Raw genomic sequence first — 13,907 nt, 5'->3', positions numbered from 1 at the left:
ACGCGTATTTTTGAGAGTGCTTCATGCAAAGCATCTTTTTCTTTGTCAAAAGGGGGGGTCAACCGATGCCAGTCAAGTGGGGTGTGTGTGGCCCAGTTAGTGGCAACGAGGGAGACTGTGGTTGGAGTCCCCTCGCTGTGTCTCTAAAAGAACCAAGATGAACAAGTCATGGCTCTCAGAGGACTTTTCTTCCCCTGGGTCAGCCAGGGGACGGGAAAGGCACGCGTATTTTTGAGAGTGCTTCATGCAAAGCATCTTTTTCTTTTTCAAAAGGGGGCTCAACCGATGCCAGTCAAGTGGGGTGTGTGTGGCCCAGTTAGTGGCAACGAGGGAGACTGTGGTTGGAGTCCCCTCGCTGTGTCTCTAAAAGAACCAAGATGAACAAGTCATGGCTCTCAGAGGACTTTTCTTCCCCTGGGTCAGCCAGGGGACGGGAAAGGCACGCGTATTTTTGAGAGTGCTTCATGAAAAGCATCTTTTTCTTTGTCAAAAGGGGGGGTCAACCGATGCCAGTCAAGTGGGGTGTGTGTGGCCCAGTTAGTGGCAACGAGGGAGACTGTGGTTGGAGTCCCCTCGCTGTGTCTCTAAAAGAACCAAGATGAACAAGTCATGGCTCTCAGAGGACTTTTCTTCCCCTGGGTCAGCCAGGGGACGGGAAAGGCACGCGTATTTTTGAGAGTGCTTCATGCAAAGCATCTTTTTCTTTTTCAAAAGGGGGCTCAACCGATGCCAGTCAAGTGGGGTGTGTGTGGCCCAGTTAGTGGCAACGAGGGAGACTGTGGTTGGAGTCCCCTCGCTGTGTCTCTAAAAGAACCAAGATGAACAAGTCATGGCTCTCAGAGGACTTTTCTTCCCCTGGGTCAGCCAGGGGACGGGAAAGGCACGCGTATTTTTGAGAGTGCTTCATGCAAAGCATCTTTTTCTTTTTCAAAAGGGGGCTCAACCGATGCCAGTCAAGTGGGGTGTGTGTGGCCCAGTTAGTGGCAACGAGGGAGACTGTGGTTGGAGTCCCCTCGCTGTGTTTTACATGCTTTTAGAAGGGCATGAAATGGCTTGGAGGTTGACTTTCATCATATGCAAACTGTTGGCTACCAAAATGCTGCCTTTCCAACAACTGTGGTTATAGGCAATGAGGAACATACTGATGAAGATGAGACGCAGATACCCGATTGGGATGACAACTTAAATATTCGGTCAGGGCAAGAAGAAACTCGGTCTGAGGGGTAGGGGAGTGCAAACACAACAATTGATGATTAAGTTCTAGATCACACCTACTGTCAACCCACAGTCAGACACTCGAGGAGGTCAACAGAGGCGGTGGAGGAGGATGCAACCGACGTCGAAGTAACCTGGCGCCTTCCTGGACACAGTCGGAGCACTGGTAGCACGTCTACAACTGCATCCTCAGCCACCACTCTGCCTCTGAGCATTATTCGGGGTGGATCAACAGGTCGCATGGCCTCTAAGCCTTGCCTAGCCAGGTCCTTTTTTGACATAGAAAAAGATCGCCCAAATTATGTGATCTGTAAAATTTGTCATGGTTCTCTTAGTAGAGGTCAAAACCTCAGCAGTTTGACAACTTCTTCCATGAATCGTCACATGAATAAATATCATATGGCCCGATGGGAAGCTCACCGTGCTGCAATGCGGCCTAGCGGAGCGAACCATCCACCGCCTGCCCCTTCCAGTGCATCCGCGCGCTCGTCATCTTCTAGGACTGTGGGGACAGCTGTCACACCTGTTTTTCCACCCACAACTTCCACCACTGTAACCGCAACAGGCAGTTTGCTTGGTAGGTCGTCAGTTGGTTTGGAAGGGGAAACAAGTGAGTGTGTACAGCTCTCTCAGACATCGATAGCACCAACTTTGGATGAAGGCAACATCATGTCTCCGCCTGCACTTTCCTCACAAAGCTGCATTTTTCCAGGGACACCCGACTCAACACCGTCTACACACAGCAGCCAGATCTCTGTCCCTCAGATGTGGTCAAATAAAAGGCCACTTCCTGCGACCCATGACAAAGCGAAGAGGTTGACTCTATCCCTCTGTAAGCTGTTGACTACAGAAATGCTGCCTTTCCGCCTAGTGGACACACAGGATTTTAGAGACCTTATGTCTGTCGCTGTGCCCCAGTACCAGATGCCTAGTCGCCACTACTTCTCTAAAAAAGGTGTGCCCGCGCTACACCAGCATGTCGCACACAACATCACCGCTTCCTTGAGAAACTCTGTGTGTGAACGGGTGCATTTCACCACCGATACTTGGACCAGTAAGCATGGACAGGGACGTTACATGTCGCTGACTGGCCACTGGGTAACTATGGTGATAGATGGTGAAGGGTCTGCTGCACAAGTCTTGCCGTCCCCACGACTTGTGTGTCAATCCTCTGTCTGTCCAAGTTCCGCCACTGCTTCTGCATCCTCCACCTCATCTGGGTCCTCCACCTCCGCCCCAAGCCTGCCTGGTCAGGCCACCAGCGTTCTCACTGCGCAGAAGGAATCACGCACCCCTCATTACTATGCTGGTAGCAGAGCGCAACGGCATCAGGCGGTCTTTAGCTTGACATGTCTTTGAAATAGGAGTCACACAGCGACTGAGTTGTGGGCAGCTCTGGAGACTGATTTTGATAAATGGTTGTCTCCACTCAACCTGCAGCCTGGTAAGGCCGTGTGCGACAATGCTGCAAACCTGGGTGCGGCCCTTCGCCTGGGCAAGGTGACACACGTGCCTTGTATGGCTCACGTGTTTAACCTTGTTGTCCAGCAATTTTTAACACACTATCCCGGCCTAGATGGCCTTCTGACCAGGGCACGGAAACTGTCTGCAGTGCTCACTTCCGCCGTTCAACCGCCGCACCTGAGCGACTTGCATCGCTCCAGAAGTCTTTCGGCCTGCCGGTTCATCGCCTGAAATGCGATGTGGCGACACGCTGGAATTCAACTCTCCACATGTTACAGCGACTGTGGCAGCACCGGCGAGCCCTGGTGCAATACGTCATGATGTATAGCCTGGGCCAACGAGATGCAGAAGTGGGGCAGATCACCCTGATGGAGTGATCTCAGATCAAGGACCTATGCACCCTTCTGCACAGTTTCGACATGGCGACGAATATGTTTAGCGCTGACAATGCCATTATCAGCATGACGATTACAGTCATTTACATGCTGGAGCACACGCTAAACACTATTCGTAGTCAGGGGGTGGGACAACAGGAAGGGGAGGAACTACAGGAGGATTCATATGCGCAAGACACAACAACATCACCAAGGTCCAGACGTTCATCATCACCAACGCGGCAGGCATGGGACCATGGGGGACAGGGATCAACAAGGGCGCATGGTAGCAGGTGAGATGTTGAGGAAGGTGCAGGAGGACATGAAGATATGGAGGACGAACTGTCCATGGACATGGAAGACTCAGCAGATGAGGGGGACCTTGGTCAAATTTCAGTTGAAAGAGGTTGGGGGGAGATGACAGAGGAAGAAAGAACGGTTAGCACCTCTATGCCACAAACACAGCGTGGACTTGGTGCGCATGGCTGCGCAAGACACATGAGTGCCTTCTTGTTGCACTACCTCCAACATGACCCTCGTATTGTCAAAATTAGAAGTGATGATGACTACTGGCTTGCCACACTATTAGATCCCCGGGACAAGTCCAAATTTTGTGACATAATTCCACCCATAGAAAGGGACGCACGTATGCAGGAGTATCAGCAGAAGCTGTTACTCGATCTTAGCTCGGCTTTTCCACCAAACAACCGTGCAGGTGAAGGGAGTGATTCTCCCAGTTGTAACTTGACAAACATGGGACGGCCTCGTCATCTTCAACAGTCTACCCGTACCAGTAGGACCGTATCTGGTGCTGGTAACAGCAATTTTATGGAATCTTTTCATAATTTTTTTAGACCCTCCTTTGCAAGGCCACCAGAGACAACAAGTCTGACACATAGTCAACGGATGGAGAGGATGATACAGGAGTATCTCCAAATGAACATCGATGCAATGACTTTGCAAATGGAGCCTTGCTCCTTTTGTGCTTCAAATCTAGAAAAATGTCAAGAGCTCTCCAGTTACGCCTCGAAGATTTTGTCGTGTCCAGCTGCCAGCGTTGTCTCTGAACGTGTCTTCAGTGCTGCTGGGTGTGTGCTGACAGATAAGCGCACGCGTCTGTCCAGTGACAATGTGGACAGACTGACGTTCATCAAAATGAACAAGTCATGGATCCAGAAGGAATTTACTACCCCTGTGTCATCCTGGGGAGAGTAAATGCTTGTGGATTTGGAATGTGCTTGATGCAAATCAAAACATCCTGTTTGCAACTAGGGCACAAGTGCTGCCACTGATAAGGTGTCTGTGTGGGGCCCAATTTTTGGAAAAAAAGGGAGACTCCGCTTGGAGTAACCCTTGCTTGCTGTGTTTTTTAAAAATGATACAAGATGAACAGATCTGAAGGCAAGATGAAGCCAACATCATGTCTCCGCCTGCACTTTTCTCACAAACCTGCATTTTTCCAGGGACACCCTACTCAACACCGTCTACAGACAGCAGCCAGATCTCTGTCCCTCAGATGTGGTCAAATAAAAGGCCACTTACTGCGACCCATGACAAAGCTAAGTGGTTGACTCTATCCCTCTGTAAGCTGTTGGCTACCGAAATGCTGCCTTTACGCGTAGTGGACACACAGGATTTTACAGACCTTATGTCTGTCGCTGTGCCCCAGTACCAGATGCCCAATCACCACTGCTTCTCCAAGAAAAGCATGCCCGCGCTACACCGGCATGTCGCACACAACATCACCACTTCCTTGAGAAAATCTGTGTGCGACAGGGTGCATTTCAACACAGATACTTGGACCAGTAAGCATAGACAGGGTCATTACATGTCACTGACTGGGCACTGGCAAACTATGGTGAGAGATGGAGAAGGGTCTGCTGTACAAGTCTTGCCGTCCCCACGAGTTGTTTCAATCCTTGTTCTGTATGTAGAAGTTAATACACTGCTTCTGCCTCTTCAACCTCGTGTGGGTCCTCTACCTTTGCGCAAACCCTGTGTGGTCAGGCCACCCTTCCTTGCAACTGCGCACAAGGACTACCACACACCTCCTTACTATGCTGGCAGCAGAGCTCAATGCCATCAGGCGGTCAAAGTTTTACTTTGAAATGTATGGGAAATGTGAGTCACACCGCTATTACAGAGAATAGTAGTCAGGCAGGGTCAAAACATTAATTGAGGAACAGGAACAGAATGGGACGGCCAGGACTTAATCAGAAAACAAGCAGAGGTGAAATGCGTATCGGCCAACAAGGTACATAAACAGCAAGCAGGAAAAGTAGTCAGGTAACAAGCACACAAAATCATAAAACTGAACTGGGGGTAAAATTAACCAGAGGTTCATAGCTATGTCTGGCAGTGGTCTGCAGACAGGATGGGCATAAAAAAGGGTGTGGTGTCTTCCCATTGGTTGTAGCTGAATGATGGTATTTCATCTGTGAGATACCCACCAGCTACATTCAGCCAGAGATTCTGCATCTGTCAAGGTAATGCAGCCCAGTGGGTGAGCATAACCTGCGTCCACCTGCGCCGCTGGCATCGACTACTCTCCCATCATCAGCACTATTCATGAAAGGAACACGTTGTCACCTGGCGACCGGAGTACAAATTGACGGAGCGGACTCCGTTGGTGACTTAACAGCCGTGTGCGGCAATGATGCAAACCTGGCTGCGGGCCATCCTCAGGGCAATGTGACACACGTGCCTTTTATGGCTCACGTGTTGATCCGAATTCTCCAGCAATTTTTAAAACACCATCACGGCCTACATGGCCTTGTGCAGCGGGCACGCTCGCTATGTGCTCACTTCCATCGTGCGCACACAGCAGCTCAACAACTTTCATCACTCCGGAAGTCTTAGGGTCTGGCAGTTAAACGCCGGAAATGCGATGTTCCGACACGCAGGAATTGGAATCTGCACATGTTGCAGCGTGTGTGGCAGCACCGCAGAGCCCTGCTGAAATACGGTAAGACATATAGCCTGGGATAAGTTGATCCAGAGGTGGTGCAGATCACGCTGCTGGAGTGGTGTCAGATCAAGGACCTATGCACCCTGCTACACAGTTTTGAAATGTCGACGAAGATGTTTAGCACTGGCAATGTCATTCTCAGCGTGACAATTCTGGTCATCTACATGATGGAGCACACTGTAATTATTATTCGGAGTCAGGTGTTGGGACAAGAGGAAGGGGAGGAAGTACAGGAGGAGTCATATGCGGAAGGGATAACAAGATCTACGAGGTCCAGATGGTCAGCGGCACCTATGCGGCAGTCATGGTGAGGGAGAGGGATTAACAAGGGCGCATAGTATCAGCAAAAAGTGTTGATGAAAGTGCAGGAGCCCATGAAGAAATGGAGGACGAACTGGCGATGGGCATGGAAGACTCAGCAGATGAGTGAGAGCTTGCTCACATTTCGGTTGTGCGAGGTTGTGGGTAGAGGGCAGAGGAAGGATGCACGATTCTCACCTCTCTGCCACCAACACACCAAGGACTTGGTCCTCCTGGATGCACAAGACACATGAGCGCCTTCTTGCTGCACTACCTACATGACCCTCGGATTGTATGAATTTGAAGTAATCCTGAATACTGGGTTGCCACACTGTTAGATCCCCGGTACAAGACAAAATTTGGCGAACTAATTCCTGCCATAGAAATAGACGCACGTATACAGGAGTATCTGCAGAATGTGGTACGCAATCTTAGATCTACTTTTCCACTAAACACCAGTGCTGCACAGAGTGAATCTCAACACTTTGTCATGGATAGGAGGAAATGGTCTTTTACTTGTCCACATCGGAGGGACCGAGGGATGGCTGCTGTGCTGAGATGGCGTTGAGTACGGTGTCCCTGCACAGTTGCACTTTTGGTCATATCCCAAAATGAGTTGAAAAAGGACAGATGCTGTTGGAAAGGGGAACAGGTGTGTTGGAAAGGGGAAAAAAATTTTGGTCCGTGGATTTGGTGGTTAAACAACTGTAACATTTGCTGAAGAAACAACATCTGTTACAGTGGGACTGGCAGATTTGGATAAAGTGGTATATAATCTGTGACCGCTATATAACAAAAATTAATAAGAAAAGAAAGAGAAAGGTATATATCACCTTCAGCAGTCAGTGTCCACCGTGCTCCCAGTTGGAAAAGGAGAGGTTGGCAACTTGAAGGTTTGGTGGAGGATACAGAGCTGTGTGGCTATGAAACTAATAGTAGCCTGAACCGAGTTAGACGCCATTCGGATCTGGAGACTGTGAGCCCTGTTAGCGTCACAGGGTCCACATGCCCACCCAGCCCAGGAACTCCCTGTTAACAACACAGGGGCCATTGAGTACGCTGACCGTGTGCGTAGGGGCCACACCTGTGGACAGCAGGCGCATCAGCAGCAGCAGGCCTGTTAATGCCACTGGGCTGCACAAGCAGGACTGTTAGGACAGGAGCTGGTCTTAACCGTTCTGCGTTACCAACTGTGGTGGTGGCCTGCATCCACCACCCTATCCCTGCCTACCTCTGGCCTAAAGCCGCAATGGGTTCAACACATGGAGGTGTGCTCTTTCGGAGCATAATAGAAGACTGCGCACCTCCTTGTTGGCTCCAGCCCCTTTTATAACCTGGGTCCGCCCCAAACCAGGGTGAACCACAATGCACCTCCTGGAGACAAAAGCAGAGTGACACGTCATGAGTGGCATAACTAGCGTCCTATTTGGAAACGCAACTTCAATGATGACCTCATGGCTGCCATGACCCAAACACCTCACCAGTCATCGTCTGACCATCAATAATGCGGTGACAAGTCATAGGTGTGGGCCTCTGCAAGCCATTTGGGAGGACACCTGATGCCCTGTGGTCTATATGGGACCCCCACATCAGGGCCAGGGCCAAAGAGTTCATTACCGGACCTAGTCTCTGATGCAGGAAGTGCCTGAGCATGCTCAGTAGCATGAAATACAGTCTCTGAAAAAAGACTATCAGCTTTAGCATGGTGTCTAGGCACAAAACAGGACTTAGACCCGGCACAGAATGCAAGCACCTGTGCAAAGAGGCTTTTCACACTTAGTGTGGGAGCATGCGCTGTATCCCGAAATGAAGACTTAGCGTCAGGAATGGCACAGTCAGGCTGAGCATACTCACTAGGCGAAACACTGTAATTATGCTGCAGCTGGGGTACATCGGCACACGCATGCGCACTAGCTGCCTCTCCACACTTAGACGTGGAGGGGAAATTTGTCTTGGAGATGCTGTCTATGAACAGAAGGAAAAGCTAAAGGAAGCCTGACTTTCTATCCCTCCGAATTATGAAATGCAGCAATGAATTCCATGAGTTTGCTATAACATTAGCGTAGCTAAATGTGCATGAGGGTGTGATGTAGAGGTGCTAGAAATAGCTTGTCACCAGTGGGGCACTAATGGAATACAACAGCCAGTTCTATGATGCCACAAAATGGCAGTATTTTGTGCTATCATTATAGCTTATTAAAAACAGAGCACGAGGTTGTCATGCAGAGGTGCTGCACATAGATTTGCAGTAGTGTGAATAGACAAAAGTACAATAGCCACGTTTAGGATACAACTAGGTACAGTGAGTGTTTGCTAGTATAATGGCTGAGTTTAAAAAAGTTTGAGTGTGCAATGCAGGCAGATGTCCTGCAAATATCGTTCCAATACTGTGAATTGACAAAAGTACAATAGCCACGTTTAGGATACAACTAGGTACAGTGAGTGTTTGCTAGTATAATGGCTGAGTTTAAAAAAGTTTGAGTGTGCAATGCAGGCAGACGTGCTGCAAATAACGTTCCAATACTGTGAATAGACAAAAGTACAATAGCCACGTTTAGGATACAACTAGGTACACTGAGTGTTTGCTACTATAAATGGCTGAGTTTAAAAAAGTTTGAGTGTGCAATGCAGGCAGACGTGCTGCAAATAACGTTCCAATACTGTGAATTGACAAAAGTACAATAGCCACGTTTAGGATACAACTAGGTACAGTGAGTGTTTGCTAGTATAATGGCTGAGTTTAAAAAACTCCACACCTATGACTTGTCACCGCATTATTGATGGTCAGACGATGACTGGTGAGGTGTTTGGGTCATGGCAGCCATGAGGTCATCATTGAAGTTGCGTTTCCAAATAGGACGCTAGTTATGCCACTCATGACGTGTCACTCTGCTTTTGTCTCCAGGAGGTGCATTGTGGTTCACCCTGGTTTGGGGCGGACCCAGGTTATAAAAGGGGCTGGAGCCAACAAGGAGGTGCGCAGTCTTCTATTATGCTCCGAAAGACATTTGCAGAGCACGTCTGCCTGCATTGCACACTACAACTCATTGTTACTAAGCCATTATACTAGCAAACACTCAGTGTACCTAGTTGTATCCTAAACGTGGCTATTGTACTTTTGTCTATTCACAGTATTGGAACGATATTTGCAGCACGTCTGCCTGCATTGCACACTCTAACTTTTTTAAACTCAGCCATTTATAGTAGCAAACACTCAGTGTACCTAGTTGTATCCTAAACGTGGCTATTGTACTTTTGTCTATTCACAGTATTGGAACGATATTTGCAGCACGTCTGCCTGCATTGCACGCTCTAACTTTTTTAAACTCAGCCATTATACTAGCAAACACTCAGTGAGTTTAAAAAAGTTTGAGTGTGCAATGCAGGCAGACGTGCTGCAAATAACGTTCCAATACTGTGAATTGACAAAAGTACAATAGCCACGTTTAGGATACAACTAGGTACACTGAGTGTTTGCTAGTATAATGGCTGAGTTTAAAAAAGTTAGAGTGTGCAATGCAGGCAGACGTGCTGCAAATATCGTTCCAATACTGTGAATAGACAAAAGTACAATAGCCACGTTTAGGATACAACTAGGTACACTGAGTGTTTGCTACTATAAATGGCTGAGTTTAAAAAAGTTAGAGTGTGCAATGCAGGCAGACGTGCTGCAAATATCGTTCCAATACTGTGAATAGACAAAAGTACAATAGCCACGTTTAGGATACAACTAGGTACACTGAGTGTTTGCTAGTATAATGGCTTAGTAACAATGAGTTGTAGTGTGCAATGCAGGCAGACGTGCTCTGCAAATGTCTTTGCACTAGTGGGACTATAGCAAAGTCCAATAGCCACGTTTAGGATGCCACTAGGTACACTGAGTGTTTGCTAGTAAAATTGCTTAGTTTAAAAAAGTTGGAGTGTGCAATGCAGGCAGATGTGCTCTGCTAATATCTTTGCACTAGTGGGACTATAGCAAAGTCCAATAGCCACGTATAGGATGCCACTAGGTACACTGAGTGTTTGCTAGTATAATGGCTTAGTTAAAATGAGTTTGAGTGTGCAATGCAGGCAGACGCGCTATGCAAATGTCTTTGCACTAGTGGGACTATAGCAAAGTCCAATAGCCACGTATAGGATGCCACTAGGTACACTGAGTGTTTGCTAGTATAATGGCTTGGTTTTAATGAGTTGGAGTGTGCAATGCAGGCAGACGCGCTCTGCAAATGTCTTTGCACTAGTGGGACTATAGCAAAGTCCAATAGCCACGTATAGGATGCCACTAGGTACACTGAGTGTTTGCTAGTATAATGGCTTGGTTAGAATGAGTTGTAGTGTGCAATGCAGGCAGATGTGCTCTGCTAATGTCTTTGCACTAGTGGGACTATAGCAAAGTCCAATAGCCACGTATAGGATGCCACTAGGTACACTGAGTGTTTGCTAGTATAATGGCTGAGTTTAAAAAAGTTAGAGTGTGCAATGCAGGCAGACGTGCTGCAAATATCGTTCCAATACTGTGAATAGACAAAAGTACAATAGCCACGTTTAGGATACAACTAGGTACACTGAGTGTTTGCTACTATAAATGGCTGAGTTTAAAAAAGTTTGAGTGTGCAATGCAGGCAGACGTGCTGCAAATAACGTTCCAATACTGTGAATTGACAAAAGTGCAATAGCCACGTTTAGGATACAACTAGGTACACTGAGTGTTTGCTACTATAAATGGCTGAGTTTAAAAAAGTTAGAGTGTGCAATGCAGGCAGACGTGCTGCAAATATCGTTCCAATACTGTGAATAGACAAAAGTACAATAGCCACGTTTAGGATACAACTAGGTACACTGAGTGTTTGCTAGTATAATGGCTTAGTAACAATGAGTTGTAGTGTGCAATGCAGGCAGACGTGCTCTGCAAATGTCTTTGCACTAGTGGGACTATAGCAAAGTCCAATAGCCACGTTTAGGATGCCACTAGGTACACTGAGTGTTTGCTAGTAAAATTGCTTAGTTTAAAAAAGTTGGAGTGTGCAATGCAGGCAGATGTGCTCTGCTAATATCTTTGCACTAGTGGGACTATAGCAAAGTCCAATAGCCACGTATAGGATGCCACTAGGTACACTGAGTGTTTGCTAGTATAATGGCTTAGTTAAAATGAGTTTGAGTGTGCAATGCAGGCAGACGCGCTATGCAAATGTCTTTGCACTAGTGGGACTATAGCAAAGTCCAATAGCCACGTATAGGATGCCACTAGGTACACTGAGTGTTTGCTAGTATAATGGCTTGGTTAGAATGAGTTGTAGTGTGCAATGCAGGCAGATGTGCTCTGCTAATGTCTTTGCACTAGTGGGACTATAGCAAAGTCCAATAGCCACGTATAGGATGCCACTAGGTACACTGAGTGTTTGCTAGTATAATGGCTTAGTTAAAATGAGTTTGAGTGTGCAATGCAGGCAGATGTGCTCTGCTAATGTCTTTGCACTAGTGGGACTATAGCAAAGTCCAATAGCCACGTATAGGATGCCACTAGGTACACTGAGTGTTTGCTAGTATAATGGCTTGGTTTTAATGAGTTGGAGTGTGCAATGCAGGCAGACGCGCTCTGCAAATGTCTTTGCACTAGTGGGACTATAGCAAAGTCCAATAGCCACGTATAGGATGCCACTAGGTACACTGAGTGTTTGCTAGTATAATGGCTTGGTTAGAATGAGTTGTAGTGTGCAATGCAGGCAGACGCGCTCTGCAAATGTCTTTGCACTAGTGGGACTATAGCAAAGTCCAATAGCCACGTATAGGATGCCACTAGGTACACTGAGTGTTTGCTAGTATAATGGCTTGGTTAGAATGAGTTGTAGTGTGCAATGCAGGCAGACGCGCTCTGCAAATGTCTTTGCACTAGTGGGACTATAGCAAAGTCCAATAGCCACGTATAGGATGCCACTAGGTACACTGAGTGTTTGCTAGTATAATGGCTTAGTTATCAGTTGGAGTGTGCAGAGGACAAGAGGGTACAGTGGCAGGATTGTGGTGCTCTGGGTAGAGGAATGGAAGCCTGCCTTTCTATTCCCTCCTAATGGTGAAATGCAGGTAGGAAATCCCTGACCTGGGCTACACAGACGCTGTTGCTGTTTGCAGGACCTGTCACCTATGGCTCTCTGACCCTGCCGGTTGGAGCCCTTAAAAGGACTGCTATAAAGTGCTCTCCCTAAGCTGTCTAACGCTGTGTATGCAGCGCATACAGCTGTATCGGCTATAGGACTCAGGAAGACGGAGCTGCGACAGTGATGTCTGACACCAAAGACGCAGAAGGCAGATAATGGCGTCCGTGAAGAAAATGTCCGGTTTTATAATGCAGGGACATGTGACATGCAGATCCTATCACACATGCCGTTGCTTCTCTGGCTCAAAGTCCACTTAGCTGTGTGTGTGTCTGGGATTGGCTGACATGCTGGCCCGCCCCACAAGACGCGCGCGCTTAGGGAAGGAAGACAAGAAAAAAAAAAAAAAAAAATGGCGATCGCCATTATAGAAACAGCAGTGATCTGAAGGCGCTGTTCACGCACACTATACACTGAAATGTGATAATAGTTTGATTCACAGAGTGACTTACACTATTACAGCAGAAACCAAGCTATGATTTAGCTGTTTTTTGGCTGCTAGAACCGTTCTCGAACGTTTCTAGAACTACCGAGCTTTTGCAAAAAGCTCGAGTTCTAGTTCGATCTAGAACATGCCCCAAAATCACTCGAGCCGCGAACTGGAGAACCACGAACCACGAACCGCGCTCAACTCTAATGACAAGTGCTACTGTCAGGAGGATAGCGAGGCACATTACCTGCGGTGATCGCTGCACTCCTGATAGCAGAGCTGTCACTGAGTTCAATGACCGCCGCCTTCACAACCAAGTATCGCAGGTGCCTGTGACGTTACCGCTAGTGACAGTCTCGCGTCGGCAGCGAGAGGAGATGTGACAAGCGGCGGCCATGGAGGACAGTGACAGCGCTGACGTCGGGAGGGCAGGACTTAATCACCGCAGGTAAGGAACTTCACTAACCTCCTGACGGCAGCGTTTGTCATCCCCGCGGCTGCTGTCACTGCAGTGCGGGCAGCTGCAGACACTGCTGAGCAGGCAGCCACGGGGCTGGGGCTGGGGCTAAGGCTGGGTCTGGAGAGGGACACAGACTGCAGTGGCATCCGACGGAAGTTAAGTTACTGGCGGTGGACAGGATATGGGTGGACACACTGTTGAGCAGGACAGTCCGACTACCACTTCAAGTTCTTTAAGGGGACTACTAAATACAATAAGAAGTAGACAAAAAAAAGTAAAAATATGAAGAAAAAAACAAGTTCAAATCACCCCCTTTTTTACATTAAAAATAAAACATAAAAAAAAAAATAGATTTCATATGGTTACATTCAGAAATATCAAATCATTCAAAATACAAAATAAATTAATCTGATGGGTAATCAGTTTAATGGAAAAAAAAAAATAAAAGCGCTAGAGTTATCATATTTTCTGGTTTGTAAGATTCACTTTTTTCCACCCAAAACTGGGGGGGAAATAGAGGTGCATCTTACAAACTGCATATGGC

This window comes from Anomaloglossus baeobatrachus, chromosome 3 (genome assembly GCF_048569485.1).
Source record: "Anomaloglossus baeobatrachus isolate aAnoBae1 chromosome 3, aAnoBae1.hap1, whole genome shotgun sequence".
NCBI classification, from domain to species: domain Eukaryota; kingdom Metazoa; phylum Chordata; class Amphibia; order Anura; family Aromobatidae; genus Anomaloglossus; species Anomaloglossus baeobatrachus.
The sequence above is the reverse complement of the archived record's forward strand: the minus strand, read 5'-3'. Positions refer to the sequence as shown.